General features: G+C 39.3%; 1 protein-coding gene across 1 annotated transcript in view; it reads right to left on the reverse strand.

The window, feature by feature from the left end:
• The window catches only part of PCNX2 (pecanex 2), a 388,374-nt gene that overhangs the window by 274,618 nt on the left and 99,496 nt on the right, over positions 1-14,260 (reverse strand). The gene's annotated exons all lie outside the window — the stretch shown is intronic.

Raw genomic sequence — 14,260 nt, forward strand, 5'->3', positions numbered from 1 at the left:
AACCCCAGAGAGAGGGCCTGGGGAGAAAGATAAAACCAATATTCCTAAAAAGAATTCAAAATAAAAGTCATATCCATGCTGATGGGCCTGCAGAGAAATATGCAAGAGCTAAGGGATGAAGTCAAGAGGGAGATTACAGAAAAGAAACAATCTCTGGAAGGATTTAAGAGCAGACTAGATGAGGTACAAGAGGTCGTTAATTATATAGAAATCAAAGAAAAAGATTACAGAGAAGCTGAGGCAGAGAGAGATAAAAGGATCTCCAGGAATGAAATAATATAAAGAGAACTGTGTGACCAATCCAAAAATAACAATATTCACATTATAGGGGTACCAGAAGAAGAAGAGAGAGAAAAAGGGATAGAAAGTATCTTTGAAGAAATAATTGCTGAAAACTTCCCCAAACTGGGGGAGGATATAGTTGCTCAGACTATGGAAGCCCACAGATCTCCCAACACAAGGGAACCAAGGAAGACAACACCAAGACATATAATAATTAAAATGGCTAAGTATTAAAGGCAGCCAGAGAGAGAAAAAAGATCACCTACAAAGGAAAACCCATCAGGCTATCATCACACTTCTCAAAAGAAACCTTACAGGCCAGAAGAGAATGGCATGATATATTTAACGCAATGAAACAGAAGGGCCTAGAACCAAGAATACTGTATCCAGCATGATTATCATTTAATTATTAATTATGAAGGAGGGATTAAACAATTTCCAGACAAGCAAAAGTTGAGGGAATTTGCCTCCCACAAACCACCTCTACAGGATATTTTATAGGGACTGCTCTAGACGGAAGCAATTCTAGGGCTAAATAGATGTCACCAGAGAAAATAAAATCAGAGCAAAGAAAGCAGACCAAACAAATACGAACTAAAGGCAAAAAATAAAATCAACTATTCACAACAGGAGTTACAGGAAACAGAAAAGAGTATAGAATAAAACATCTAACATATAAAGAATGGAGGAGGAAGAATAAGAAGGGAGAGAAATAAGGAATTATCAGACTGTATTTATAATACCTTAATAAAAGCGTAAAGATAGATGGTTAGATAGTAAAGAAGCTAACCTTGAACCATTGGTAACCATGAATCCAAAGCCTGCAATGGCAATAAGTACATATCTTTTGATAATCACCCTAAATGTAAATGGACTGAAAGCACCAATCAAAAGACACAGAGTAACAGAATGGATGGAAAAGCAAGATACATCTATATGCTGCTTACAAGAGACTCACCTTGAACCCAAAGACATACATAGACTAAAAGTCAAGGGATGGAAAAAGATATTTCATGCAAACAATAGGGAGAAAAAAGCAGGTGTTGCAGTACTTGTATCAGACAAAATAGACTTCAAAACAAATAAAGTCACAAGAGATAAAAGAGGACATTGCATAATGATAAAGGGTGCAGTCAAATACGAAGATAAAACCATTATAAATATATATGAACCCAACACAGGAGCACTGACATATGTGAAACAAATACTAACAGAATTAAAGGAGGAAATAGAATGCGATGCATTCATTCTAGGAGACTTCAACACACCACTCACTCCAAAAGACAGATCAACCAGACAGAAAATAAGTAAGCACACAGAGGCACTGAACAACACATTAGAACAGATGGACCTAATAGACATCTACAGAACTCTATACCCAAAAGCAGCAGGATACACATTCTTCTCAAGTGCACATGGAAAATTTTCAAGAATAGACCACACACTAGGCCACAAAAAGAGCATCAGTAAATTCAAAAAGATTGAAATTCTACCAACCAACTTCTCAGACCACAAAGGTACAAAACTAGAAATAGAGGGGCTGAGCCAACATGGCGGCGTGAGTAGGACAGTGGGACTCTCCTCCCAAAAACATATATATTTTTGAAAATACAACAAATACAACTAATCCTAAAGGAGAGACCAGAAGACACAGGACAACAGACGGACTATATCCACACATGTGACAGACCAGCGCCTGGTGAAAGGGGTAAGATATAAGCCCCGGCCCGGCGGGACCCGAGCGCCACTCACCCCAGCTCCTGACGGGAGGAGAGGAGTCAGAACGGGAAAGGAGAGGGAGCCCAGGACTGCTAAACACCCAGCCCTAGCCATCCGCACCAGAGCGCAGACACAGTACATGTGTAGAGGGCTGGAAACTAGGGAAACAGGGCAACAAGACCTCTGAGTGGGTTCCGCAGCTGATGCCCCTGTGACAAAGAAAAGCGAGTGCTTTTAGAAAGTCTTAAAGGGACAGGGATGCAAGAGCTGGACGGAAACAACACAGGGCACAGTCCAGCAGTTGGAAATTACAGGGAAAACCAGGTGCACTAACCCCCTGGGCAACAGCTCTGAGACCCCTTACGGAGGTAAACAGCCAAACAGCCCCACGTCCATTACCCCTCTGGGGCGCGGCGAAAGCAGAGAAGCAGCTTAAGGCTGGCCACGCTCTCGGCAAGGGAGCTTCCTCCATACCAGCTGGGCAAGACACAAAGACCCAATCTACACGCAATTACCCAACACAAGCCACTAGGGGTCGCAGTTGTCCCACTAAAGAAAGGAGAGTAGCAAGTGGAAAGTTGGGCCCTCCCAGCTGACAGTCAATAGCACCTGTCAACATGAAAAGGCAAAAAAATATGATCCAGACAAGACTAACCCAGACAGCTTCAGCATCTGCTACATCTTCCCCTGAGAAGGAACCTGGGGAGATAGATTTAGCCAGTCTTCCTGAAAAAGAATTCAAAACAAAAGTCATAACTATCCTGATGGACTTGCAGAGAAATATGCAAGAACAAAGGAAGGAGAACACAGAAATAAAACAAGCTCTGGAAGGACTTCAAAACAGAATGGACGAGATACAAGAGGCCATTAATGGACTAGAAAACAGAGAACAGGAACACAGAGAAGCTGATGCAGAGAGAGATAAAAGGATCTCCAGGAAAGAAAGAATTCTAAGAGAGATGAGTGACCAATCAAAACAGAACAATATACACATCATAGGGGTACCAGAAGAAGAAGAAGAGAAAAAGGGATAGAAAGTGTCTTTGAAGAAATAATTGCTGAAAACTTCCCCAAACTAGGGGAGGAAATGGCCATTCAGACTACAGAGGTACACAGAACTCCCATGACAAGGGATCCAAGAAGGGCAACACCAAGACACATAATAATTAAAATGGCAAAGATCAAAGACAAGGACAAAGTATTAAAGGCAGCCAGAGAGAAAAAAAAGGTTACCTACAAAGGAAAACCCACCAGGCTATCATCAGACTTCTTAACAGAAACCCTACAGGCCAGAAGAGAATGGAACGAAATACTTAATGCAATGAAACAGAAGGGCCTCGAACCAACACTACTGTATCCAGCACGAATATCATTTAAATATGAAGGAGGGATTAAACAATTCCCAGACAAGCAAAAGTTGAGGGAATTTGCCTCCCACAAACCACCTCTACAGGGAATCTTACAGGGACTGCTCTAGATGGCAGCACTCCTAAAAAGAACACAGAACAAAACACCCAACATATGAAGAAGAGAGGAGGAGGAATAAGAAGGGAGAGAAATAAAGAATCACCAGACCGTGTTTACAATAGTTCAACAAGCGAGGTAAGTTAGACAGTAAGACAGTAAAGAAGCTAACCCTGAATCTTTGGTAACCACAAACTTAAAGCCTGCAATAGCAATAAGTACATACCTTTCAATAATCACACAAAATGTAAATGGACTGAATGCACCAATCAAAAGACACAGAGTAATAGAATGGATAAAAAAGCAAGATCCATCCATATGCTGCTTACAAGACACTCACTTCAAACCCAAAGTCATGCACAGACTTAAAGTCAAGGGATGGAAAAAGATATTTCATGCGAACAACAGAGAGAAGAAAGCAGGTGTTGCAATTCTGGTATCAGACAAAACAGACATCAAAATAAAGAAAGTAACAAAAGACAAAGAAGGACATTACATAATGATAAAGGGCTCAGTCCAACAAGAGGATATAACCATTATAAATATATATATGCACCCAATACAGGAAAACCAACATATCTGAAAAAAATACTAACAGAATTAAAGGAGGAAATAGAATGCAATGCATTCATTCTGGGAGACTTCAACACACCATTCACTACAAAGGACAGATCCACCAGACAGAAAATAAGTAAGGACACAGAGGCACGGAACAACACACTAGAACAGATGGACCTAATAGACATCTATAGAACTCTACATCCAAAAGCAACAGGATACACATTCTTCTCAAGTGCACATGAAACATTCTGAAGAACAGACCATATACTAGGCCACAAAAAGAGCCTCAGTAAATTCAAAAAGATTGAAATCCTACCAACCAACTTTTCAGACGACAAAGGCATTAAACTAGAAATAAACTGTACAAAGAAAGCAAAAAGGCTCACAAACACATGGAGGCTTATCAACACGCTCCTGAATAATCAGTGGATCAATGACCAAATCAAAATGGAGATCCAGCAATATATGGAAACAAACGACAACAACAACACAAAGCCACAGCTACTGTGGGATACAGCAAAAGCAGTCTTGAGAGGAAAGTATATAGCAATCCAGGCATATTTAAAGAAGAAAGAACAATCCCAAATGAATGGTCTAATGTCACAATTATCGAAATTGGAAAAAGAAGAATAAATGAGGCCTAAGGTCAGCAGAAGGAGGGACATAATAAAGATCAGAGAAGAAATAAATAAAATTGAGAAGAATAAAACAATAGCAAAAATCAATGAAACCAAGAGCTGGTTCTTCGAGAAAATAAACAAAATAGACAAGCCTCTAGCCAGACTTATAAAGAGGAAAAGAGAGTCAACACAAATCAACAGAATCAGAAATGAGAAATGAAAAATCACGATAGACCCCAAAGAAATACAAAGAATTATTAGAGATTACTATGAAAACCTATATACTAACAAGCTGGGAAACCTAGGAGAAATGGACAACTTCCTAGAAAAATACAACCTTCCAAGACTGACCCAGTAAGAAACAGAAAATCTAAACAGACCAATTACGAGCAACGATATTGAAGTGGTAATCAAAAAACTACCAAAGAACAAAACCCCAGGCCAGATGGATTTACCTCGGAATTTTACCAGACATACAAGGAAGACATAATACCCATTCTCCTTAAAATTTGCCAAAAAATAGAAGAAGAGGGAATACTCCCAAACCCAAACTCATTCTATGAAGCTAACATCACCCTAATACCAAAACCAGGCAAAGACCCCATCAAAAAAGAAAACTACAGACCAATATCCCTGATCAACGTAGCTCCAAAAATACTCAACAAAATATTAGCAAACCGAAATCAAAAATACATCAAGAGGATCGTACACCATGACCAAGTGGGATTCATCCAAGGGATGTAAGGATGGTACAACATTCGAAAATCCATCAACATCATCCACCACATCAACAAAAAGAAAGACAAAAACCACATGATCATCTCCATAGATGCTGAAAAAGCATTTGACAAAATTCAATGTCCATTCATGATAAAAACTCTCAGCAAAATGGGTATAGACGGCAAGTTCCTCAACATAATAAAGGCCATATACGATAAACCCACAGACAACATCATACTGAACAGCGAGAAGCTGAAAGCTTTTCCTCTGAGATAGGGAACTAGACAGGGATGCCCACTCTCCCCACTGTTATTTAACATAGTACTGGAGGTCCTAGCCACGGCAATCAGACAAAACAAAGAAATACAAGGAATCCAGATTGGTAAAGAAGAAGTTAAACTGTCACTATTTGCAGATGACATGATACTGTACAAAGAAAACCCTGAAGACTCCACCCCAAAACTACTAGAACTGATATCGGAATACAGCAAAGTTGCAGGACACAAAATTAACACACAGAAATCTGTGGCTTTCCTATACACTATCAATGAACCAACAGAAAGAGACATTAGGAAAACAAGTACATTCACAATTGCACCCAAAAGAATAAAATACCTAGGAATAAACCTAACCAAAGAAGTGAAAGACTTATACTCTGAAAACTACAAGTTACTCTTAAGAGAAATTAAAGGAGACACTAACAAATGGAAACTCATCCCATGCTCGTGGCTAGGAAGAATTAATATCGTCAAAATGGCCATCTTGCCCAAAGCAATATACAGATTTAATGCAATCCCTATCAAACTACCAGCAACATTCTTCAATGAACTGGAACAAATAATTCAAAAATTCATATGGAAACACCAAAGACCCCGAATAGCGAAAGCAATCCTGAGAAAGAAGAATAAAGTAGGGGGGATCTCACTCCCCAACTTCAAGCTCTACTATAAAGCCATAGTAATCAAGACAATTTGGTACTGGCACAAGAACAGAGCCACAGACCAATGGAACAGACTAGAGAATCTAGACATTAACCCAAACATATATGGTCAATTAATATTTGATAAAGGAGCCATGGACATACAATGGCGAAATGACAGTCTCTTCAACAGATGGTGCTGGCAAAACTGGACAGCTACACGTAGGAGAATGAAACTGGACCATTGTCTAAAGAAAGTAAACTCAAAATGGATCAAAGACCTGAATATAAGTCATGAAAATATTAAACTCTTGGAAAAACATAGGCAAAAACCTCTTAGACATAAACATGAGTGACCTCTTCTTCAACATATCTCCCCGGGCAAGGAAAACAACAGCAAAAATGAACAACTGGGACTACATCAAGCTGAAAAGTTTCTGTACAGCAAAGGATGTCATCAATAGAACAAAAAGGTACTCTACAGTATGGGAGAATATATTCATAAATGACAGATCCGATAAAGGGTTGACATCCAAAATATATAAAGAGCTCATGCACCTTAACAAACAAAAAGCAAATAATCCAATTAAAAAATGGGCAGAGGAGCAGAACAGTTCACCAAAGAAGAAATTCAGATGGCCAACAGACACATGAAAAGCTGCTCCACATCGTTAGTCATCAGAGAAATGCAAATTAAAACCACAATGAGACATCACCTCACACCAGTAAGGTTCCCTACCACCCAAAAGACAAACAACAACAAATGTTGGCGAGGCTGTGGAGAAAGCAGAACCCTCCTACACTGCTGGTGGGAATGTAAATTAGTTCAACAATTGTGGAAAGCAGTATGGAGGTTCCTCAGAAAACTAAAAATAGAAATACCATTTGACCCAGGAATTCCACTCCTAGGAATTTACCCTAAGAACGTAGCAATCAAGTTTGAGAAAGACAGATGCACCCCTATGTTTATCACAGCACTATTTACAGTAGCCAAGAATTGAAAACAACCTAAATGTCCATTGGTAGATGAATGGATAAAGAAGATGTGGTACATATACACAATGGAATACTACTCAGCCATAAGAAGAGGGCAAATCCTACCATTTGCAGCAACATGGATGGAGCTGGAGGGTATTATGCTCAGTGAAATAACCCAAGCGGAGAAAGAGAAACACCAAATGATTTCACTCATCTGTGGAGTGTAAGAACAAAGGAAAAACTGAAGGAACAAAACAGCAGTGGAATTACAGAACCCAAGAATGGACTAACAGTACCAAAGGGAAAGGGACTGGGGAGGATGGGTGTGTTGGGAGGGATAAGGGGTGGAAGAAGAAGGGCGGTATTAAGATTAGCATGCATAATTGGGGGGGAGAAAGGGGAGGGCTGTACAACACAGAGAAGACAAGTAGTGATTCTACAACATTTAGCTATGCTGACGGACAGTGACTGTAAAGGGGTTTACAGGGGGGACCTGGTATAGGGGAGAGCCTAGTAAACATAATATTCTTCAGCTAAGTGTAGATTAATGATCACAAAAAAGAAAAAAAAAAGAAAGAAAGAAAAGGGGGATTACTCCCTGATAGGATAAAACTAACTGTAAATCAACAGTTAATGCATGCTTTAAATATCCTTAATTTTGATCACTTAAAGGGTGTCAGATGATCGGCTATGGTGGTACATTTTTCTGATAATATTCCTTTCTCTTAAAAAAAAAAGCAGTTCCTGTGTGGTGACCTCCAATGAGTTCTACACAATGGTATAAAGGGCATATCAAAGTGTGGGCAAAGGGTCTGTTTGTGTTTATACAGAGGATCAAAGCCTAATTTGGCTACCCAGAAAATGAACTAAGATACGATATGAAGAAGAACTTCCAACATCAGCACTCTCTGGAAGACTCATACCAGAAGATGATCAGCAAAAAACCTCAACAAAGGTCCAGGCGCTGCTACAGCTGTAGCTGCATTCATCCCACCGATTCCTGGACTTGCCATGGGAACGAAGAAGGAGATATCTAAGCTGGCCTGTGCATACAGTAAAACAACAAATTTGACTGGATCTATACTTTTGGAACTCAACCAAGAATTAGGAGAAGTGCAAGTTGCAGCACTCCAAAATCTTACAACTACAGACTATCTACTGTTAAAAGAACATAAGGGATGTGAACAGTTCCCAGGAATGGGTTGTTTTAATTTGTCTGATTTCTCTCAGACTGTTCAAGTACAGTTGGACAATATCCATCATAGCATAGATAAATTTTCACAAATGCCTAGGATGCCTAACTGGTTTTCTTGGTTTCACTGAAGACGGCTGGTAATTATAGATCTGTTTTGGTTATGTAACTGTATTCCTATTATGTTAATGTGTGTGCGCAATTTAATTAGTAGTTGAAAACCTATACATGCTTATGTTACTCTACAAGAAGATATGTCAAAGAAATCACCAATCTTCCCATGTTTTCTTCTGACTGCTACTTCTATAGCTTTTCTTCTTCCTTCCTAATTACAACCCTTAAATAGAATTCATGCCTCATATCAAATTTACCGAGTATCATAATTCCTCCAAGTGGTAAAGATACCTCAAGACAAATGCTGGGCATAGAAGAAACAGGGCATAAATCTGCAAAGAAGTAAAAAGCTAACCTTTTCAAACAATATGGTTTCTCTCTCACCTACCAACTTTACATTTCCCTGTATGGCCCTGGAAGATGACTGGTTAGCCAGAGACAGGTAAGATTCCTCAAGGGAGGAACAACCTAAGACAGGCACAGTCGCAGGGGGGCCATCAGGTGAGAAATTGGGGATCAACAGAGGTAAGGCTTAGAACCTCACCCCCCCTGTTCTGAGAGAAATCTTCTGCATACGTGGATGTTTTATTGCCCTTGTCTAGCTTGGATTAACACATAGTCTACAGGCACACACCTGATCATCTACGTTTGCTCTCTTACAACACTAAACTATGTTTTCTACCTTTATCTTGCATCTACCTACCACTTCAGCATTTTATTAAAAATAAAAATAATAATAATAATAAAGGGAGCAATGTGGGATCCACATATAAATCAAGTATAAAAACTAAATGAATATTCATATTTGACCTGATTGTTTATAGTTCATAATGCGTGATCAAAACCGAAAGTTCCTGTGATGACTGCCCTTGTACTGTTCACCATGTAAGAACTTATTCACTACGTAAGAATTTGTTCACCATTTAAGAACTTGTTCGTTATGCTTCAGAAGATTGGAGACTGACAAGAATTAGGTTTGGGGTAGATTAATGATTGTGCATTGAGCATTGATTCCCCTATACAGAATTTTATTGCTGTTAACAACCATTTGGTCAATAAATATGAGAGATGCCCTCTCAAAAAAAAAAAACTAGAAATAAATTGTACAAAGAAAACAAAAAGGCTCACAAACTACATGAAGGCTTAACTACATGCCCCTAAATAATCAATAGATCAATGACCAAATTAAAACAGAGACCAAGCAATATATGGAGACAAATAAAAACAACAGCACAAAGCCCCACCTTCTATGGGACACAGCGAAGGCATTTCTAAGAGGAAAGTATTTAGCAATCCAGCCCTATTTAAAGAGGGAAGAAGAATTCCAAATGAATAGTCTAAAGTCACAATTACTGCAACTGGAAAAAGAAGAACAAATGAGGCCCAATGTCAGCTGGAGAAGGGACATAATAAAGATCAGAGAAGAAAAGAAGAAATAAATAAAATTGAGAAGAATAAAACAATAGAAAAAAATCAATGAAACCAACAGCATGTTCATTGAGAAAATAAGCTAAATAGATAAACCCTTAGCCAGACTGATTAAGAGAAAAAGAGAATCTACACACATAAACAAAATCAGAAGCGAGAAAGGAAAAATTATGACAGACCCCATGGAAATACAAAGAATTATTATAGAATACTATGAAAATCCATATGCTAATAAGCTGGAAAACCTAGAAGAAATGGACAACTTCCCAGAAAAATACAACCTTCTAATACTGACCAAGAAAGAAACAGAAAATCTAAACAGACCAATTATCAGCAACAAAACTGAATCAGTAATCAAAAAACTACCCATGAACAAAACCTCCGGGCCAGAAGGATTCAGAGCTGAATTTTATCAGACATATAAAGAAGACATAATACCCATTCTCCTTAATGTTTTCCAAAAAATAGAAGAGAAGGGAATACTTCCAAATTCATTCTATGAAGCCAGCATCACTCTAATATCAAAACCAGGCATAGACCGCACAGAAAAAGAAAATTACAGATCAATATTTCTGATGAACATAGATGCGAAAATACTCAACAAAATATTAGCAAACCGAATTCAAAAATACATCAAGAGGATCATACACCATGATCAAGTGGGAATCATCTCAGGGATGCAAGGATGGTACAACATTTGAAAATCCATCAACATCATCCACCACATCAACAAAAAGGAGGACAAAAACCACATGATCATCTCCATAGATGCTGAAAAAGCATTCAACAAAAATTTAACATCCATTCATGATAAAAGCTCTCAACAAAACGGGTATAGAGGGCAAGTACCTCAACATAATAAAGGCCATATATGACAAACCCATGGCCAACATCTTACTTAACAGTGAGAAGCTGAAAGCTTTTCCTCTGAGATCGGGAACAAGACAGGGATGCCCACTCTCCCCACTGTTATTCAACATGGTACTGGAGGTCCTAGCCAGAGCACTCAGAAAAAACAAAGAAATACAAGGCATCCAGACTGGTAAAGAAGAAGTCAAGCTGTCACTATTTGCAGATGACATGATGCTGTACATAAAAAACCCTGAAGACTGCACTCCAAAACTACTGGAACTAATATCTGAATTCAGCAAAGCTGCAGGACACAAAATTAATACACAGAAATCTGTTGCTTTCCTATACACTATCGATGAACTAGCAGAGAGAGAAATCAGGAAAACAATTCCATTCACAATTGCATCAAAAAGAATAAAATATCTAGGAATAAACCTAACCAAGGAAGTGAAAGACCTATACCCTGAAAACTACAAAACACTCTTGAGAGAAATTAAAGAGGACGCTAACAAATGGAACTCATCCCATGCTCTTGGCTAAGAAGAACTAATATTGTCAAAATGGCCATCCTGCCTAAAGCAATCTACAGATTCAATGCAATCCCTATCAAAATACCAACAGCATTCTTCAACGAACTGGAACAAATAGTTCTAAAATTCATATGGAAACACAAAACACCCTGAATAGCAAAGCAATCCTGAGAAGGAAGAATAAAGCAGAGGGGATCTCACTTCCCAACTTCAAGCTCTACTACAAAGCCACAGTAATCAACACAATTTGGTACTGGCACAAGAACAGACCCACAGACCAGTGAAACAGAATAGAGGGTGCAGGTATTAACCCAAACACATATGATCAATTAATATATGATAAAGGAGCCATGGATATACAATGGAGAAATGAAAGCCTCTTCAACAGCTGTTGTTGGCAAAACTGGACAGCTACATATAAGAGAATGACACTGGATCACTGTCTAACCCCATATATAAAAGTAAATTTGAAATGGATCAGAGACCTGAATGTAAGTCATGGAACTATAAAACTCTTAGAAAAAAATATAGGCAAAAATCTCTTGGACATAAACATGAGTAACTTCTTCATGAACACATCTCCCTGGGCAAGGGAAACAAATCAAAAATGAACAAGTGGTACTGTATCAAGCTGAAAACCTTCTGTATAGCAAAAAACACCATCAATAGAACAAAAAGGCATCCTACAGTATGGGAGAACATATTCATAAATGACATATCCGATAAAGGCTTGACATCCAAAATATATAAAGAGCTCACACACCTCAACAAACAAAAAGTAAATAATCCAATTAAAAAATGGGCAGAGGAGCTGAGCAGACATTACTCCAAAGAAGAAATTCAGATGGCCAACAGACACATGAAAAGATGCTCCACATCGCTAATCATCAGAGAAATGCAAATTAAAACCACAATGAGATATCACCTCATACTAGTCAGGATGGCCACCATCCAAAAGACAAACAACAACAAATGTTGGTGAGGATGTGGAGAAAGGGGAACCCTCCTACACTGCTGGTGGGAATGTAAATTAATTCAACCACTGTGGAAAGCAGTATGGAGGTTCCTCAGAAAACTAAAAATAGAAATACCATTTGACCTAGGAATTCCACTTCTAGGAATTTACCCTTAAGAATGCAGCAGCCCAGTTTCAAAAAGACATATGCACCCCTATGTTTATCGCAGCACTATTTACAATAGCCAAGAAATGGAAGCAACCTAAGTGTCCATCAGTAGATGAATGGATAAAGAAGATGTGATACATATAAACAATAGAATATTATTCAGCCATAAGAAGAAAACAAATCCTACCATTTGCAACATGGATGGACCTAGAGGGCTTTATGCCCAGTGAAATAAGCCAGGCGGAAAAAGACAAGTATCATATGATTTCACTCATCTGTGGAGTATGAGAACAAAGTAGAAACTGAAGGAACAAAACAGCAGCAGACTCACAGAACCCAAGAATGGACTAACAGTTACCAAAGGGAAAGGGACTGGGGAGGATTGGTGGGAAAGGGAGGGATAAGGGGAAAAAAAGAAGGGGCATTACTATTAGTAGACATAATGTAGCAGGAGGCACAGGGAAGACAAGTAGTAATTGTACAGCATCTTATTACGCTGATGGACACTGACTGTAATGAAGTATGTTGGGGGAAATTGGTGATGGGGGTAGTCTAGTAAACATAATGTTCCTTATGTAATTGTAGATTAATGATACCAAAATAAAAAAAGAACATTAAAAGGAGAAATAAGATTCCTTATTCAAATATGTTGACCAGGCCAACTGCTAGTGCTTCTGGCATCCCCTCAACCGTCATCAGGGAAAGGAGCTTTGGATGTTGTTTTGATAGTCCCACATTCATTGGATTGTTTCTCTCTGTAAATACGTCTAATTGCACCTGCTGCAAATAGAACAAAGCGTGAATTCCTCAACCAGGCTTCCTGAGTCCCATGGCCCACCCCTTTTCTGTTCAGCTTCTCGCTTACTCTCCTCTCCCTAAGTGCTCAGTTGGCCTTTTCACTGTCGAGATGCCAATGGGGCTGTTTCTGTCACTACCACTGATTCAGTTTGATTCAATTCATACACATATGACTATCTACCTACAGAGGGCATACGCTTTTCTTTAGACATGCACTGCCTGGAAGAACATGGAGTCTACACAGACAGATAAGGTACCAGGAGGAACTGATGAGCTCTCCTCTCCAGCAACGTGGAAGATGGGTTTCTTTTCACAGTAAGGATGGATAAAGGGAAAAATTATGAAAGAGGCAGATTGTATTTTGTACTTTGAAAGATGAGAATCTCAAAAGGCAAAGAAGAGAAGACACTTGGAAAAGGAAGGGCTGTAGGTCAGCTGCTGCAAGTCTCTGGGAGAGGAGATGTAGGGAGGAGGCTGTAACGGGGGTTAGAGGAGTGGGCTCGCCGCACACCTGCTTGGACAGTGAGGAGCAGAGAGGCACACAGACGCTGCACCACAGGGTGTCTCAGCCTGGCAAAGGCCTGGGCTTCAGAGCAGGAGGTGACCACACCCATGGCCCATCACACACATCATCTGGGACCTGTGGTGTTTCATAAAAATTAATCCTGACAACATTGAACAAAATAGATTTTTACAGATAAATGTGGATTTCTGGCTCCTGGTGAAAAAACTTGGAAGAACTCTTTCCCCAGGGTTGGCACAACTAGATGCAAGGGAGTGGTAGTACAGTACCTACTGCAGACAGTGTACCACAGCCACCACTCTGAGCATGTAACACTGAGCAGAACTGTGAGTCTGCTGCCCCTGTCCTGGGGAGGGAGAAGGGAAGGAGACTTAAGTGTTCATTACCTAGCTGTTAAGACTGAACATGTTTCTTAATCAGTCTTAGTTGCTTTTTC

Source organism: Manis pentadactyla, chromosome 8, assembly GCF_030020395.1.
Source record: "Manis pentadactyla isolate mManPen7 chromosome 8, mManPen7.hap1, whole genome shotgun sequence".
Lineage (NCBI taxonomy): Eukaryota > Metazoa > Chordata > Mammalia > Pholidota > Manidae > Manis > Manis pentadactyla.